Consider the following 15,203-nt stretch of genomic DNA (forward strand, 5'->3'; position numbering starts at 1 on the left):
AGGCCAGCAAAGTGCTACTTGCTACTAGTGCGACTATTGTTGAACACGGTTGGCAGGTGATGGATGCGGGAGGATGTGCTGTAACTCATCCATCTCTCCCTCAGGCTTATTTGTGACACACCTCTATTGATTCTACCACTTTGTTCTACAGACTGGACAATCAACATGTGGTTGGGATTTGCATGGAGTGTTTCATTATCAAAGCCTTAAGCAGGATCCACTGGCACCAGAACTGCTGATTTCCCACTTTGACTGATGTAGCCTTGAGAAGAACTGTATAATCTGCATTATTTATGTGCTTAGTGGTTAGTATGCTAATGGTGAAATATCTCTGTTCTCATGACATATGGTCCCCCTGGCCCCTGGGGAGCGCTCGGAGGGGGAGCGCGTGAGCTGACCTGGACACCTGGACTGAGCCTTTGTCAGGTACAACAAGGTGTCACACAGAAGCGAACTTTGTTGTTCTCCTTGAGTTTAACTTTGAAACCTTGCAGAATGTCCACTTAGTAAGATCACCCATGAGTTATTCATGAGTGATTATTCCAGCTGTTCACAACAAAGTGGGTTTTAAAGTTCAAGAACACATGTATATATGTTATTGAGTGACAGTTATAAAATGGTTTTGGCCTAGTGATACAGGACCAATGATACTGTTATCAACCTTGTTAGCTGTTACCATAGCTGTTTATGCTCTCACTGACTACATAGTTCAGTTGTGTTGTCCCTTGATATAGTTGGTCGTAAGGGTGTAATGTTATTCCCAGGACTCCTGTAGAGCTGGTTTATGTGCTGTGCATTGGTGGTACATCTGCCCTCTCTCCATCCCTTAAGACCAACAGGAGATGCTCTCTTCGCAGGCAATGGAAACAGCTGTTTAATTAGATAGGGGTCATTCAGGCAACAGTGAGAACTAATTAACCAGACTTCAAAAGCTCTTTTTGGTCATTCAACAGATGTCATTCAACCAAGAAATGCACATAAAACCAGAGTTCATTGCATTAAAGCTCTTTACAGAGACAAATCAAATGCATTCATTTAATCTTTATACACTCCTCATGTACTGTGTCAAGAGAGACTATGACTGCAATGGGTGTCACCCATGGTGTTTCTCATTGAATGCACTAGGCTGGGGTACGATTCATAAAGATTACTTCATAAAAGACATAAACCACTTCTGGCACACATGGTCACCAGAAAGGTAATCCTGTTGTATACAATAGTTTCTGTGTTCCCACGCTGTGCTGTGACTGCAGACTGCAGACTGAAGTGCATGAGTGGATCTACAGTATTGTTGAGAGAGATTGTGCATCAATTCACAGATTGAGTTTTCTCCACTGATTAATGTGTATGTCAGTGTGATAGATTTTTGTCTATGCAGGGCCTCTCAGGTTGAAGTGTGTGTGTGTGTGTGTGTGTGTGTGTGTGTGTGTGTGTGTGTGTGTGTGTGTGTGTGTGAGTGAAAGCATGCAGGTTAAACTGACATGGGCGTGATGGCGGGGTGTGATGAAGGGCTTGCAGTAGACTGAGCAGGGTAATGAGAAGTGCATGGGAGCAGCTGACACTCTGCTACTGTCTGCTAGAGTCTGCTACTCTACCTGAGCCTCTTTCACCCTCACGCACACCAACACCACCTCACGCACACCAACACCACCTCTCACACAGCAACACCACCTCACACACACCAACACCACCTCACGCACACCAACACCACCTCTCACACACCAACACCACCTCACGCACACCAACACCACCTCACGCACACCAACATCACCTCTCACACAGCAACACCACCTCATGCACACCAACACCACCTCTCACACAGCAACACCACCTCTCACACACCAACACCACCTCACGCACACCAACACCACCTCACGCACACCAACATCACCTCTCACACAGCAACACCACCTCATGCACACCAACACCACCTCTCACACAGCAACACCACCTCTCACACACCAACACCACCTCACACACACCAACACCACCTCACACACACCAACACCACCTCACACACACCAACACCACCTCACGCACACCAACACCACCTCACACACACCAACACCACCTCACACACACCAACATCACCTCTCACACAGCAACACCACCTCACGCACACCAACACCACCTCACACACACCAACACCACCTCACGCACACCAACACTACCTCACGCACACCAACACCACCTCTCACACAGCAACACCACCTCACGCACACCAACACCACCTCACACACACCAACACCACCTCTCACACAGCAACACCACCTCTCACACACCAACACCACCTCTCACACACCAACACCACCTCTCACACACCAACACCACCTCACACACACCAACACCACCTCTCACACAGCAACAGCACCTCACACACACCAACACCACCTCTCACACACCAACACCACCTCAACCTAACTCTGTAAAGTGAGGGATTTACAGTAAGTCGACATTTCACTTCATTTATCAAGCCTCTTTGACCACCATGTGGCACTGAATATGATTTATTGTGCCATACTTCCTTGGGTCCAGTGTCACACAGCCCCTTTTGATTGTCAGCCATATAGACCAATGTTTCACACCTTGCTCTCACAAATTGACCTGTTTTAGAGGATTGCACATCCCCCATCTCTTTTTTTTATTGCTTGGAGGTGGGCTGATCCTGACTGTGTGTGGTAGTCCCTGCTGTCTAGATGTACAACAGGTTTAACCTTGCTTCTCAGGGACCACTTAGGCTGATCCCGCTGTAAGATCAATACCAGGAAGATCCTGGAGCTTTGACTCCCTCTCTGGGGTGTTGTTTCTTAGAAACCCACTGGAAGAAATGTGGTCAGAGAAGAATTGTTCTTACCTAAGCACAAATCACAGCTACTTAAAACTGAGTTCATTTCTGTAATGAGAAAAGTTTGCTGCTGTTCGTGCGTCCCCTCCACAATATCTTTACAGCTAAGTACTGCCATATAAGTTGTTGGACCTTTTAAGTATCATAACTTTCAATAGGTTTTGTCAGATTATTCCCTCTGAGTTAATGTATATGGTCCTAGTCCTGCCATAGTTAATGGTGTGAGGATAGCTGGATCCTGCTGCAATGCGGCCCAGAACTTATCTATATGATCAACTAAAACAGTTTTCATGCATGAAAATAGAGTGAATTTTTGTCTTTTTTTTGTTAAACCACTGTGTTTCTATCTCTCTTTGTCTATTCTCCCCTCTCTCTCTTTCTTTCTCTCTCTCACGCATACACAAACATCCGCACTCACACATACACATACAAACACACACACTGTAAAAGTGTGGTCAGTGTGACATTTGAAACACCCCTCTTACCTTAGGGAGTTGCTTTGTTTCCTTGACAACATGAGAGGCAATCAATTGTGCTCAGTTCCGTGGGAGCCATGGTATCATGTTCGGTTCAATCACCAATAAACTGACCAGATTTATCTAGGTTGCTCTCCTCATACTGGTGTACGTATACAAGTCACGATTCTTCCACACTCCCAGCTAGCCCAGCGGTAGTCTGGTTAGCTTGATACGGGAAACATTGTGCATAAGGGCATCACACCATCACAAGAGCAGAGGTTTGGTTCATGTTGGCCGTTTGTGTGACTCATCTTCATTCACAGACCACTAGGTCCTGTCAGACGTTTAACTACAGTCTGTCCCTGACTGTCCTCTAACACATTTCATTTTGCTGAGTTACTTGGAGACATTACAGTTGGTGCAGTACATTTGTCCAGATGTGATCCATCAGCTTTAGATGTGTGAGGGGCCTTGATGTTGCTAATATAAGCTGTCTGGAGACTGCTGTCACGTCCCCCAGTAAGGCTGGCTTCTGACATGAGAGAGACTCTCTTTCTCTGTTTCTCCCCCTGCCTCTGTGCCTTCCCCTCCCTCCCTCCCTCCCTCCCTCGATCCCTCCCTCTCTCCCTCCCTCCCTCCCTCCCTCTCTCTCTCTCTCTCTCTCTCTCTCTCTCTCTCTCTCTCTCTCTCTCTCTCTCTCTCTCTCTCTCTCTCTCTCTCTCTCTCTCTCTCTCTCTCAGCCTTGTCAGAGACCCAGAAGCCAAACCACAGCAGCTTGGACAATGGAAAGATGTTCTGTCACCAAGAGAACATTTTAGCTGTGGAATTGTTTATGTTAACCTGCGTTATTAGCTCAGTTTTGTGTCTGGGTGGGGTTCTTGTGGTTCTACTAGACTACCAAGTTGTGTTTGTAGTATTTAAGGTACATTTGCTGTGTGATTTCCTTTATGTGCCATCCTCTATGCACTTTTGTAACCCCAAAATAAATTACAGTTTTTCTCAATTGCTAAGACACATTTCTTGAATGTGTACTGTGTTTTCTCCAAACTCTAAACACACATCTTCATACTTACACTGTTTTGGCCAAACCCTTGGCTTTTGACCCAAAATCAAACACAGTAGTCAAAACCATATTATCTGTCGTATAAACCTAACTTTGCATTCAAAATACACACAAAGCCCTCAAATAAATTCAACCTTCTGAATACCTTTTAGACACTGCTGGGAGGAATTGAAAACACTATTATAAAAAGCTTTTCAAGAACCATTGACTATAACGTGTCCCTGAATTTTAGATATGTTCCACCTCATGAGTTTGACATGATGTCATAAAACTCACAATTACTGCAATTGTCCTTCTTACAGGCTGTTTATTTTCTATTTACATTATACAGCAATTGCATTTTCAGCTATTGTTACTGTAGTGGTCACAGTATACAAATAGTAGTACTGTTAGTCAACAACACAAATGTATTGCTGTAAATTGTAATTTGGGGAACAAAGGCTAAGAAAACAAGGAAATAAACAAATAATTTTTACCTGGGTAACAGAGCTTGAGTACAGTACTGTTCATTGTGGGTCAGCATCCTATCTCTGACCAGGGTCAGGCCAGAGATTTTCCTCAACATCACAGGCAATGTTTTCTCTAGCCAAACAGCAGGGAAAATGCCCCTGAATGCCTGAGCCATCCATGACAAGACTCAAGAGCAATGTCCCTACAAACTTCTTCCATGGCTTGGAGAAGGTTGTTCTGTCATAGGGATTTTGTGGCATGGATCTCATTTGAGATTGTTGTTCTTCTTCCTCTTCCTCTGCCTCTTCCTCTCCCTTGTCCACCTCCTCTCATTTGGACAATTATTCCTTTTCTTCTGATATTTGCATCCATGATTTCAAAGTACAGGTGAGCTTACCTTTGTATTCATTCCAAACCCCTGATTGCTTGTTGAGTATATTTGCTTGTTAGTGCTTACACATGGATAATTGGTTGTTAAGGGTGTTTGAATTGCGCTGTTTTGGGTTTACTTATCAAATGGCAGTGTTTTCTGAATGACATAATGGTGATAACTGTGTCTTAAAGTAAGAGGTGTGTTTAGACTTTTGCAAAGAAGTGTGAATGAACCTGAGAAATGTGTCAAAAAGGGTAAATTGTGTTTAAAGACTGGGGTACATGGTCTTTCTGCTGGGATTTGGCAAAATGGTTTTGTGGGGATGGCTTACACATACCATTTTTGTTTGTTAGCAATCGAGAAAAACTGTAAATCAAATCTTTGTCAATTAAAGTTGCTGAGAGGTTCCTCCTAGCTTGACGCCTTACAGGCTTAGTCACGCAGTTAGACAGGCATTCTGGAAGAGCTGTCCGCCAGAGAGAAGACATGACATTGTTTTTGCCATGCTGACAGAGTGAGCAAAGTTGAATTCAAATTCACTGAATTGCTGCATTGCTTCTGCAAATAAGACACGTGTAGACATACATGCACACAGCTTGTCGGTCACTTCTCATGACAGAATGATGCCAATTACTGCATGATTGGCACTAATAAAACATTTTGCATAATCTGTGACGAACAAGGGAATTTTGGATCACTACTCTTTGTCTGTGGTTAGGGGTGCCGTACCAGTGGGCTCACCATCCGCAGGAGGGGTCATGGGGGTCGGGTGCAGTGTGAGACGGACGGCGGCCGAAGGCGGGGGCCTTGGCGTTCCGATCCTCGGCTGCAGAAGCTAGCTCTAGGGACATGGAACGTCACCTCGCTGGCGGGAAAGGAGCCGGAGCTGGTGCGCGAGGTAGAGAGGTTCCGACTAGATATAGTCGGCCTCGCCTCAACGCACAGCATCGGCTCCGGAACCAGTCTCCTTGAGAGGGGCTGGACTCTCTTCCACTCTGGAGTTGCCCTCGTGAGAGGCGTCGAGCTGGGGTGGGAATACTTGTTTCTCCTCGGTTCGGCACCTGTACGTTGGGGTTCACCCCGGTGAACTAGAGGGTAGCCTCCCTCCGCCTTCGGGTGGGGGGACGGGTCCTCACTGTTGTTTGTGCTTATGCACCAAACAGCAGCGCAGAGTACCCATCCTTTTTGGAGTCTCTGGGGGGGGTGCTGGAAAGCGCTCCTCCCGGAGATGCCCTCGTCCTCCTGGGGGACTTCAATGCTCATGTGGGCAATGACAGTGAGACCTGGAGGGGCGTGATTGGGAGGAACGGCCCCCCCCCGATCTGTACCCGAGCGGTGTTTTGTTGTTGGACTTCTGTGCTAGACACGGCTTGTCCATAACGAACACCATGTTCAAGCATAAGGGTGTCCATATGTGCACTTGGCACCAGGACACCCGAGGTCTCAGTTCGATGATAGACTTTGTAGTCGTGTCGTTGGATCTGAGGCCGAATGTCTTGGACACTCGGGTGAGGAGAGGGGCGGAGCTGTCAACTGATCACCACCTGGTGGTGAGTTGGCTACAATGGTGGGGGAAGACGCCGGTCAGGCCTGGCAGGCCCAAACGTAATGTGAGGGTCTGCTGGGAACGGCTGGCAGAATCCCCTGTCAGAAGGAGCTTCAACTCCCACCTCCGGGAGAGCTTCGATCATGTCTCGGGGGGGGCCGGGGACATAGAGTCCGAATGGGCCATGTTCCGGGCCTCCATTGTTGAGGCAGCTGACCGGAGCTGCGGACGCAAGGCAGTCGGTGCATGTCGCGGCGGTAACCCTCGGACCCGGTGGTGGACGCCGGAGGTGAGGGATGCCGTCAAGCTGAAAAAGGAGGCCTATCGGACTTTGTTGGCTGGTAGGACTCCAGAGGCAGCTGATGTGTACCGGCAGGCCAAGCGGAATGCGGCTTTAGCGGTCGCGGAGGCAAAAACCCGGGCGTGGGAGGAGTTCGGCGAGGCCATGGAGAATGACTTCCGAACAGCTTCTAAAAGGTTCTGGACCACCATCCGGCGACTCAGGAGGGGGAAGCAGTGCACTGTCAACGCTGTATATGGTGGGGATGGTGCGCTGCTGACCTCCTGTGGGACGTCCTGGATCGGTGGAAGGAATACTTTGAAGACCTCCTTAATTCCACCAATACGCTTTCCGACATGGAGGCAGAGTCTGGGGACATCGGGGGGGGGCCCTTCTATCTCTGGGGCTGAGGTCGCCGAGGTGGTTGAAAAGCTCCGCGGTGGCAGGGCCCCTGGGGTGGATGAGGTCCGCCCGGAGTTCCTTAAGGCTCTGGATGTTGTAGGGCTGTCTTGGTTGACACGACCCTGCAACATCGCGTGGACATCGGGGACAGTGCCTCTGGACTGGCAGACCGGGGTGGTGGTTCCCCTCTTTAAAAAGGGGGACCGGAGGGTGTGCTCCAACTTTAGAGGGATCACACTCCTCAGCCTCCGTGGGAAAGTCTATTCAGGGGTTCTGGAGAGGAGGGTCCGTCGGATCGTCGAACCTCGGATTCAGGAGGAGCAATGTGGTTTTCGTCCTGGCCGTGGAACTGTAAGTAAGTAAGTAAGACTTTATTTATAAAGCACATTTCATACAAGAATTGTAGCTCAAGGTGCTTTACATAAAATCAATAAAAACAATAATACAAGTGATAAAAGTAATAATTAAAATAGCAAATTATAAAAACTGTGGACCAGCTCTACACCCTCGGCAGGGTCCTGGAGGGTGCATGGGAGTTCGCCCAACCAGTCTACACATGTTTTGTTGATTTGGAAAAGGCGTTCGACCGTGTCCCTCGGGGTCTCATGTGGGGGGTGCTCCGGGAGTACGGGGTACCGGATTCCCTGATCGGGGCTGTCCGGTCCCTGTACGACCGGTGCCAGAGTTTGGTCCGCATTGCCGGCAGTAAGTTGAAGTTGTTCCCGCTGTGGGTTGGACTCCGCCAGGGCAGCCCTTTGTCACCGATTCTGTTCATAACTTATATGGACAGAATTTCTGGGCGCAGCCAGGGCGTTCAGGGGTTCCGGTTTGGTGACCTTAGGATCAGGTCGCTGCTTTTTGCGGATGATGTGGTCTTGATGGCTTCATCGGGCCGTGACCTTCAGCTCTCACTGGAGCGGTTCGCAACCAAATGCGAAGCGGCTGGGATGGGAATCAGCAACTCCAAATCTGAGGCCATGGTTATCGACCGGAAAAGGGGGGAGTGCAATCGGGTCGGGGAGGAGATCTTGACCCAAGCGGAGGAGTTCAAGTATCTCAGGGTCTTGTTCACTAGTGAGGGAAGAATGGAGCATGAGATCGACAGGCGGATCGGTGCGGCGTCCGCAGTGATGCGGGCTCTGCATCGGTCCGTCGTGGTGAAGAAGGAGCTGAGTCGAAAGGCGAAGCTCTTTATTTACCAGTCGATCTACGTTCCTACCCTCACCTATGGTCACGAACTGTGGGTAGTGACCGAAACAACGAGATCGCGAATACAAGCGGCCGAAATGAGTTTTCTCCGCAGGGTGTCCGGGCTCTCCCTTAGAGAGGGTGAGAAGCTCGGTCATCAGGGAGTGGCTCAGAGTAGAACCGCTGCTCCTCCGCGTCGAGAGGGGCCATTTGAGGTGGCTCGGGCATCTGATAAGGATGCCTCCTGGACGCCTCCCTGGTGAGGTGTTCTGGGCACGTCCCACTGGGAAGAGGCCCCGGGGAAGACCCAGGACACGCTGGAGGGACTATGTCTCTCGGCTGGCCTGGGAACGCCTCGGGGTCCCCCAGGAAGAGCTGGTGGAAGTGGCCAGGGAGAGGGAAGTCTGGGCCTCCCTGCTTAGGTTGCTGCCCCCGCGACCAGACCCCCGGAAAAGCGGCAGATGATGGATGGATGGATGGACAAGGGAATTTTGGATCACTACTCTTTGTCTGTGTTTAGGGGTGCCGTATGTGTGTGTGTATGAGCCCAACTCTTGGTTCAGCTCCCAGGTCCAAATGATTCAGAGATGTTGCCACATCTACTGCAACATGAATGCAAGTCTGTCCTCTCAAAAGCTTTGCGGCATAGTATGCCTTAACATGGAAGGGCAATGCTCTGTCACTTGGTGGGCCGGTGTGTATGTTGGGAGGTGGGGGGTGGGGTTATGGGGACCCGGTTGTGCTGGCCTTCATACATAATGCTCTTTAACAGTCTGCCAAGGATAGTTGTCAAGCTAACGTACCCTACATTACAGAGTCAGTGTTCCAAATCCATATAAATGCACCTTAAAGTGAGATGAGCTACCGGCTATGTTCCCGGCTTCAGTCTGAAGGCCTGCTCGTCATGCTGGCTAGCACACTCCTCCACTTACCCTCCCATATATCCATGTTTGAATACTTAGTATAGTGACCTATTAGTCATTACTTATCTCCTTGATCCCAACTATGAACTTTTCATTTGACTGTACAGGCTCGGTTGCCCTTTTACTTGGCTGATTTATCTCCGGTTTCCAGTCCATGGTTTCTGAATATTGGGCCATGCTGTGTAATGATGGGACCCAGTGCAGTTCCTTCCTCCTCTCTGCCCTTCCTAAATGGTGCAGAAGCAGGAAAGGAAGTGATGTAACTTCAAAGCCCTCCTCAGTCATGATGATGCACCCAGATGTAGAGGATGACTCACCCTTTTTAAATAAAGGTTTATGATAGAGAGTGATTGAAAAATATATTGTAGAGAGATAGAGAGAAAGAAAGAGTGAGAGACAGGGGAAGTGTGATAAAGCAGGGAATGTGTTCTTGATATAGAACCTTGTTCACTGTTTTAGTTGGCCTAGCGCTTATACTTAATTGTTCATTGTTCATTCATTTTTAATTGTTTAAACTAAATAAGGATGACAAATGCAAGACTAAAAGATGGAAAATTAGCTCAGTCTTTAATTAGAATATCCAGTGCAGAGCAGTGCAATAATCAACTCTGTTGACTGTGCACTTCCCTCTGGACTTGGATTGGGCAAGGCCAATGTCTCACAGACTGGAGCCCGCTGCTAACTCAGAGAGTCACAGATCAGCAAGCAAGTCATGGTGTGGAAAGGTTGCTTTGGTGTACACATCTACACACACGATAAAGAAGCTATATACTTTAGAACCATTTATAGAAGTAGAACAACAATTAACATGTCCCTGGGGTTTCTTCATTTTTACTCCAGAAAGAAACATTTAGGGTTATATAGAACTTTATGAAGGGTTCCGCCTGGAACCTTTAGTCAGAGGTTTCTTAAATTTGTAAACAAATCTCTATTTTGCCTTTATACCCTGTTTAGATGGTCCAAAATAGGTCTCATAATGAATGTGAGATTGTCTGGTGGAGTTGAGAGATGTGTACAGTACAGTCGAGCTCTCTTGTAGCCTGAGGCTTTTAGAGATGAAATCGTCATGTGTACCGTTATTTGCACTTGCCAATGTCATGCACCACTAAACTAAGATGGCTAGCCCTTGTTATTTCATGTGTTTTTCTGTGTCACTGTGTATGCGTGTCTATGTTATTTCTCTGCGTTCTTCACCCCTCGACCAGGGGAAAGTCTGACCACTCAAGTGTATTCAGGCAGAAGCAGCAACAACCTGGTGCAGTGTGCAGTGTGTAGTGACGAGTGACTTCTAACTGGCGCTCTACTTAGAAATATCATGCAGAATTAACCTGCTGGAGTCAGCCCTAGCCCTATCATCATATCCTGATACAGGCTGCAGGCAGGCAGGCTGCAGGCACGCAGGCTGGAGGCAGGCAGGCACACATACACACATTAGAATGTTATCATATTGCACACATCAATAATAATATATAGGGAAACAAATATCTTGTTGCTTATGATATGCTTTGCACTTTATGTCTATTACTGCACTATAATTGTTGTATTTTAATGTGGCAGCCTTTATGTCCAAGACAAGTATCCCTAGGGACAAATAAAGTCATCTTGAATCTTGAGTTAGCTTCAAATTAAGTCACATACGGAATGCACACACTCACACAAACACACACACACTACACAAGCCCCCATCATGAATATGGATAGTAATGAGCTTTCCTTCAGTATCTGTGGCTACAGGCAGCTGTGGAGCAGGGATTGTCCCTCATGGAAAGCGGTGGCACTGTCATCAAATGAGTATGTGCAGTTCATCTAATATTGAATATCACCCAGGCTGGGATCTATAATTCATTATCTAAGTGAAGACGTGACTGCCATGAAGTGGATGAGATTTAGAGGCTCAGTGGGAGGCTAGATAGAACAATGGCCTCCACATACGTCAGACGGCTTCATTCAAATAGCAGTTCAAATCACTCTCTGCCTCTTCTCTCTCTATCTCCTTCTGAAAGGTGACGTTCATGGCTCATACGTCCATTCTCAACCTCTTCAGTACTGCTCTTTGTCTGCCTTTCCCTCTCTACCTTTCACTCTCTCTCTCACCCTCTCCACCTCTATCCCTTCTCCATCGTTCTCTCTCTTTCTAGCTTCCCCTCTCCCTCACTCACCCTCTTCTTTTCTCTCTCTCTCTATCTCTCATGTCACCCTCTCTTTCCTCTTTCTCATTCCCCCTCTTTACCCCCTCCATCCCTCCCTCTTTATCTCTGTCTTCCCAGGGCTCCGATAGAGCAGCTACTCAGTACTTATGCTAATGCCGCTACGTGAGGAGGATCTTATAAGCTTTCCATAGGTGATTTCTGAGACAATGTCAGTATGTGGTATGTCTGTAGTCTCAAAACAGTGTTACAGAAGTATGCTGAAGTCAGTTGTTCCTCACACAAAACTTCACCTCAGGGTTTATTGATTGAATATGAAACATGCTGTTTGTGTCTCTACTGTGATCTGTCTAATATACCTAGTCATGTTTTACTTGTTTCTCTCTGCATCTGTCTTTTAGTCCTGCCATTTATTCAGTGAATGTATGTTGTGACATTTTGGTTGTAATTATATTATTGCAAAGCTATACTAGCCTTGTGTTGTCTCTTGAAATCAGAATGGAACATTATTATTCATGTAAATACATTGACGATTGGTTTGTGAGGTCTGTGTGATTCATTAATTACGACTTAACAACTTAGCAAGTCAAATGCAGCTGTCTGTTGGACACAATTCAGAAAAGCAGCATACAGTTCACCATCCTCATGAATCATTCAAACGATACACAATACTGCTTTTAATTTAGATATTCAAAGCAACTTTTTTCACAGCATAATCCCTTTCTCAGTCAGCAAATTCTTTTTCCATTTGATGTTCACAAAGAGAGGGAGCGAAAGAGAAAGAGAAAAAAGGAGAAAGAAAGAGAGATGTGTGAGAAAGAGGAGGTCAGGACTCTGCACGTGTTTGTGTTAATGTGTGTGTGCTGCAGCCTTTTTCTCCTATTTACCCTGGTAGAGCATTCTCAGGTCTTCTTTTTCAGCATACCAATGAGCATGAAGAGAAGTATGACTAAAGCATACAAATCAACACATATTGGTATGACAGGAACACACCAAAAACATTTACCCAATAGGAAACCATTGCTGTGACTTCCATACACCATATAATGCACATGATAAGTATTAACATCTCATTACTTCTTTCTTCTCTTCACGACCTGGCTCTGTCTTTTCAATTTCAATATTTAATAGTTAAAAAAAATAGTTTGGGGAAATATTGTGTCACTTGTTTCTTGGTGTCCATTAAATAGAAGCATCCATGTTTTCCCTCGAACTTGGATGAGTCAAACTCATCTGGAGCTGATCCCGTTATTTATGCTGGATGCTGGAATTCAGTATCAGTGAGCTGCTGTGGGACTTGATGGATGAGTTGAGTAGGAATCCAAAGGGAAGTGACATTTAACACATCACATTCACACACGCAGACCAACAGGAGGGCTTTCACTCCAATGAGCATTTACCTCTGACTGCAGGACATGTCACACAGACAGGTCAGCCTACTAGCGCTACCGACCCAGAGACAGGTCTGTCTGTCAGACAGACAGGTCCGCCTCCTTGCTCCACCTACACAGAGAGACAGGTCTGTGACTTTTAGATATGTGAGAAATGAGACCAGGTAAACAAAGACCGACCCATCGTTCCTCATTCTGTACTGTATGTATGACATATCTCTGAAAGCTGACATACTAGGGTAGAGAACATTGTGACCCTGTTCCAGCAGATTCTATCTCCTATTTTTTGTCCTTGCCCCCTTTGGGGAATATGAGTACCTCAATAGGAGATGAGTTGTCTTTCAGTAAGGTGAAGTGATGACTCAAAGCCTATGTCAAGGCAGTCTGTACCTCCATCTGTGTGCAGTGTCATGTGAGGTGCTCTTACTATTTTGGTTCAGTCCATATTTCAGGTCAATTAGACACACCAGCATCAGATTTAGAATCAGTTATAATGTGAAGAGAGAGAGAGAGTGTATTATCTGAATTATTAATAGCGGAACGAAAATGGCAGTTTGCTCATACTTTGTAAGATAAACAAAAATAGAAACTCTTTCCATGCCCCTCTCTCTCTTCTCTCATTTGCTCTTTCTCTCTGCCACAACATAAATGTTCCAACGGAGTACTAGCTGCCCCTGTTCTCAGTCGAAGACCAGTTTAATGGAAGCCATGCTGACCGACCGGACCTGTCTTCTGTCTGTTGTCTGCCATGCCCATGTTCTCACCCCTGTCTACACAGGTCTCTTTCCACACCTGTCACATCTGTTTTCTCTTCCCTCCTCTCATCTGCTCCGTTCTGATTTGCCCTGTGCTGTCTGAGGAACATAGGGCCACACTAGACACTAGGCTCCTACCATAGGCACTCTCACCACACTGATTATCATTAGAATGAAAGGGCTCCTAACAAGTTCATGTACGGTAGGTTTGTTGATTCACAATCATCAAATTGTATTACCATCCCACTTACTGATCACTAGTTATTAATCAGAGCAATCATGCTTCTTTGTCTGTTACTCCTCTTCTTATCATGAACCTATTAAAATAACTTGCTCAACCTATCATCTTTTCCATCCCATCCACCTGCCTGCTATTCCTTAGTCTTCCCACTTTCTACTCAGAACTGAGCAAACAAAACTTTACAAACTTCACTGAAGTTTTTTAATCGCACGGCAGATGCTCAAATCTGTTTGCATCCTTTTGAAGGTTCAGAATGAGAAAACCCTTTATCTCACAGGGGCCTTTTTAAACCCTCTCACCCGGAGAGAGGCAATAAGCAGTCCCCACCTGAGCTGCTCATCCGCTGTGCAGAGAAGTCCCATTTAGAACTCAACCATAGAGCTCCGCCCTTCTCCATTACCCCCCCCCCCCCGACACACACACACCCCTCCCAGCTCACAGCCCTGTGCTTGGTGTGATGAACAGTTCACTAAGGATAGAGGTGTGCGTGCTGCCTCCTTTACATAATTCCTTATCTAAACTGTTATGAATAATTCATTCAATGTTGGAGCTGTTGCGGAAGAATGCTGGAAGGTAAAGGAAGTTATCTTGCCTTGTGTTTGTTAGAGGCGTTGAATCTGCAGTTAATGTTTATAACAGTATCACAATTCTTACATCAGAGAACATCTTAATTCATGATGAATAAAGGCAAAATAATGAAATCTGTTGAATGAAATTGACAAAGTGAGAACTGTGAGAAAAATGTATTTGGGCGGAAATGCCTGGGTCTATGCTATTGATTTGTTATTGGAAATGTTACTTCCTTGTTTTAGACGATTTTGAAGAAGAATAATTCAATTAAATCTAATCAGAACAGGAAACCTCATCACAGCATCACTTTTGTTTCGCTAGATACCACACGCTCAGTAGAGAACACATTGAATGACTTCTCCCTGCTGTAAAAGAAGCCATTCGTTAAGTAACCAAATCAATACTCTCATTATTATTCATCTGTGAAACAATTTAAAGAGATAATAGACTCCGACTGGACACATTGTGCTTCCCTCATTATGCAGGCAAACTTCCCCAACTGCTGACTTTAATCAGTCCGGTTTCATTTGCACGGCTGTGACTAGATGAGTTTCTCGAGAGCATAACCCGT

At 46.3% G+C, this 15,203-nt stretch overlaps 1 protein-coding gene across 4 annotated transcripts in view; it reads left to right on the plus strand.

Moving 5' to 3' along the window:
- The first annotated feature begins 310 nt into the window (after positions 1–310).
- Positions 311–15,203, plus strand: part of dlgap4a (discs, large (Drosophila) homolog-associated protein 4a) — a 43,468-nt gene continuing 28,575 nt past the window's right edge. For all 4 annotated transcript variants that reach the window (XM_062459313.1, XM_062459316.1, XM_062459311.1 and 1 more), the window contains exon 1: positions 311–426. The gene's annotated coding sequence lies outside the window, so the exon portion shown is untranslated. The remainder of the gene's footprint in view (positions 427–15,203) is intronic.

This window comes from Osmerus eperlanus, chromosome 4, assembly GCF_963692335.1.
Source record: "Osmerus eperlanus chromosome 4, fOsmEpe2.1, whole genome shotgun sequence".
NCBI lineage: Eukaryota > Metazoa > Chordata > Actinopteri > Osmeriformes > Osmeridae > Osmerus > Osmerus eperlanus.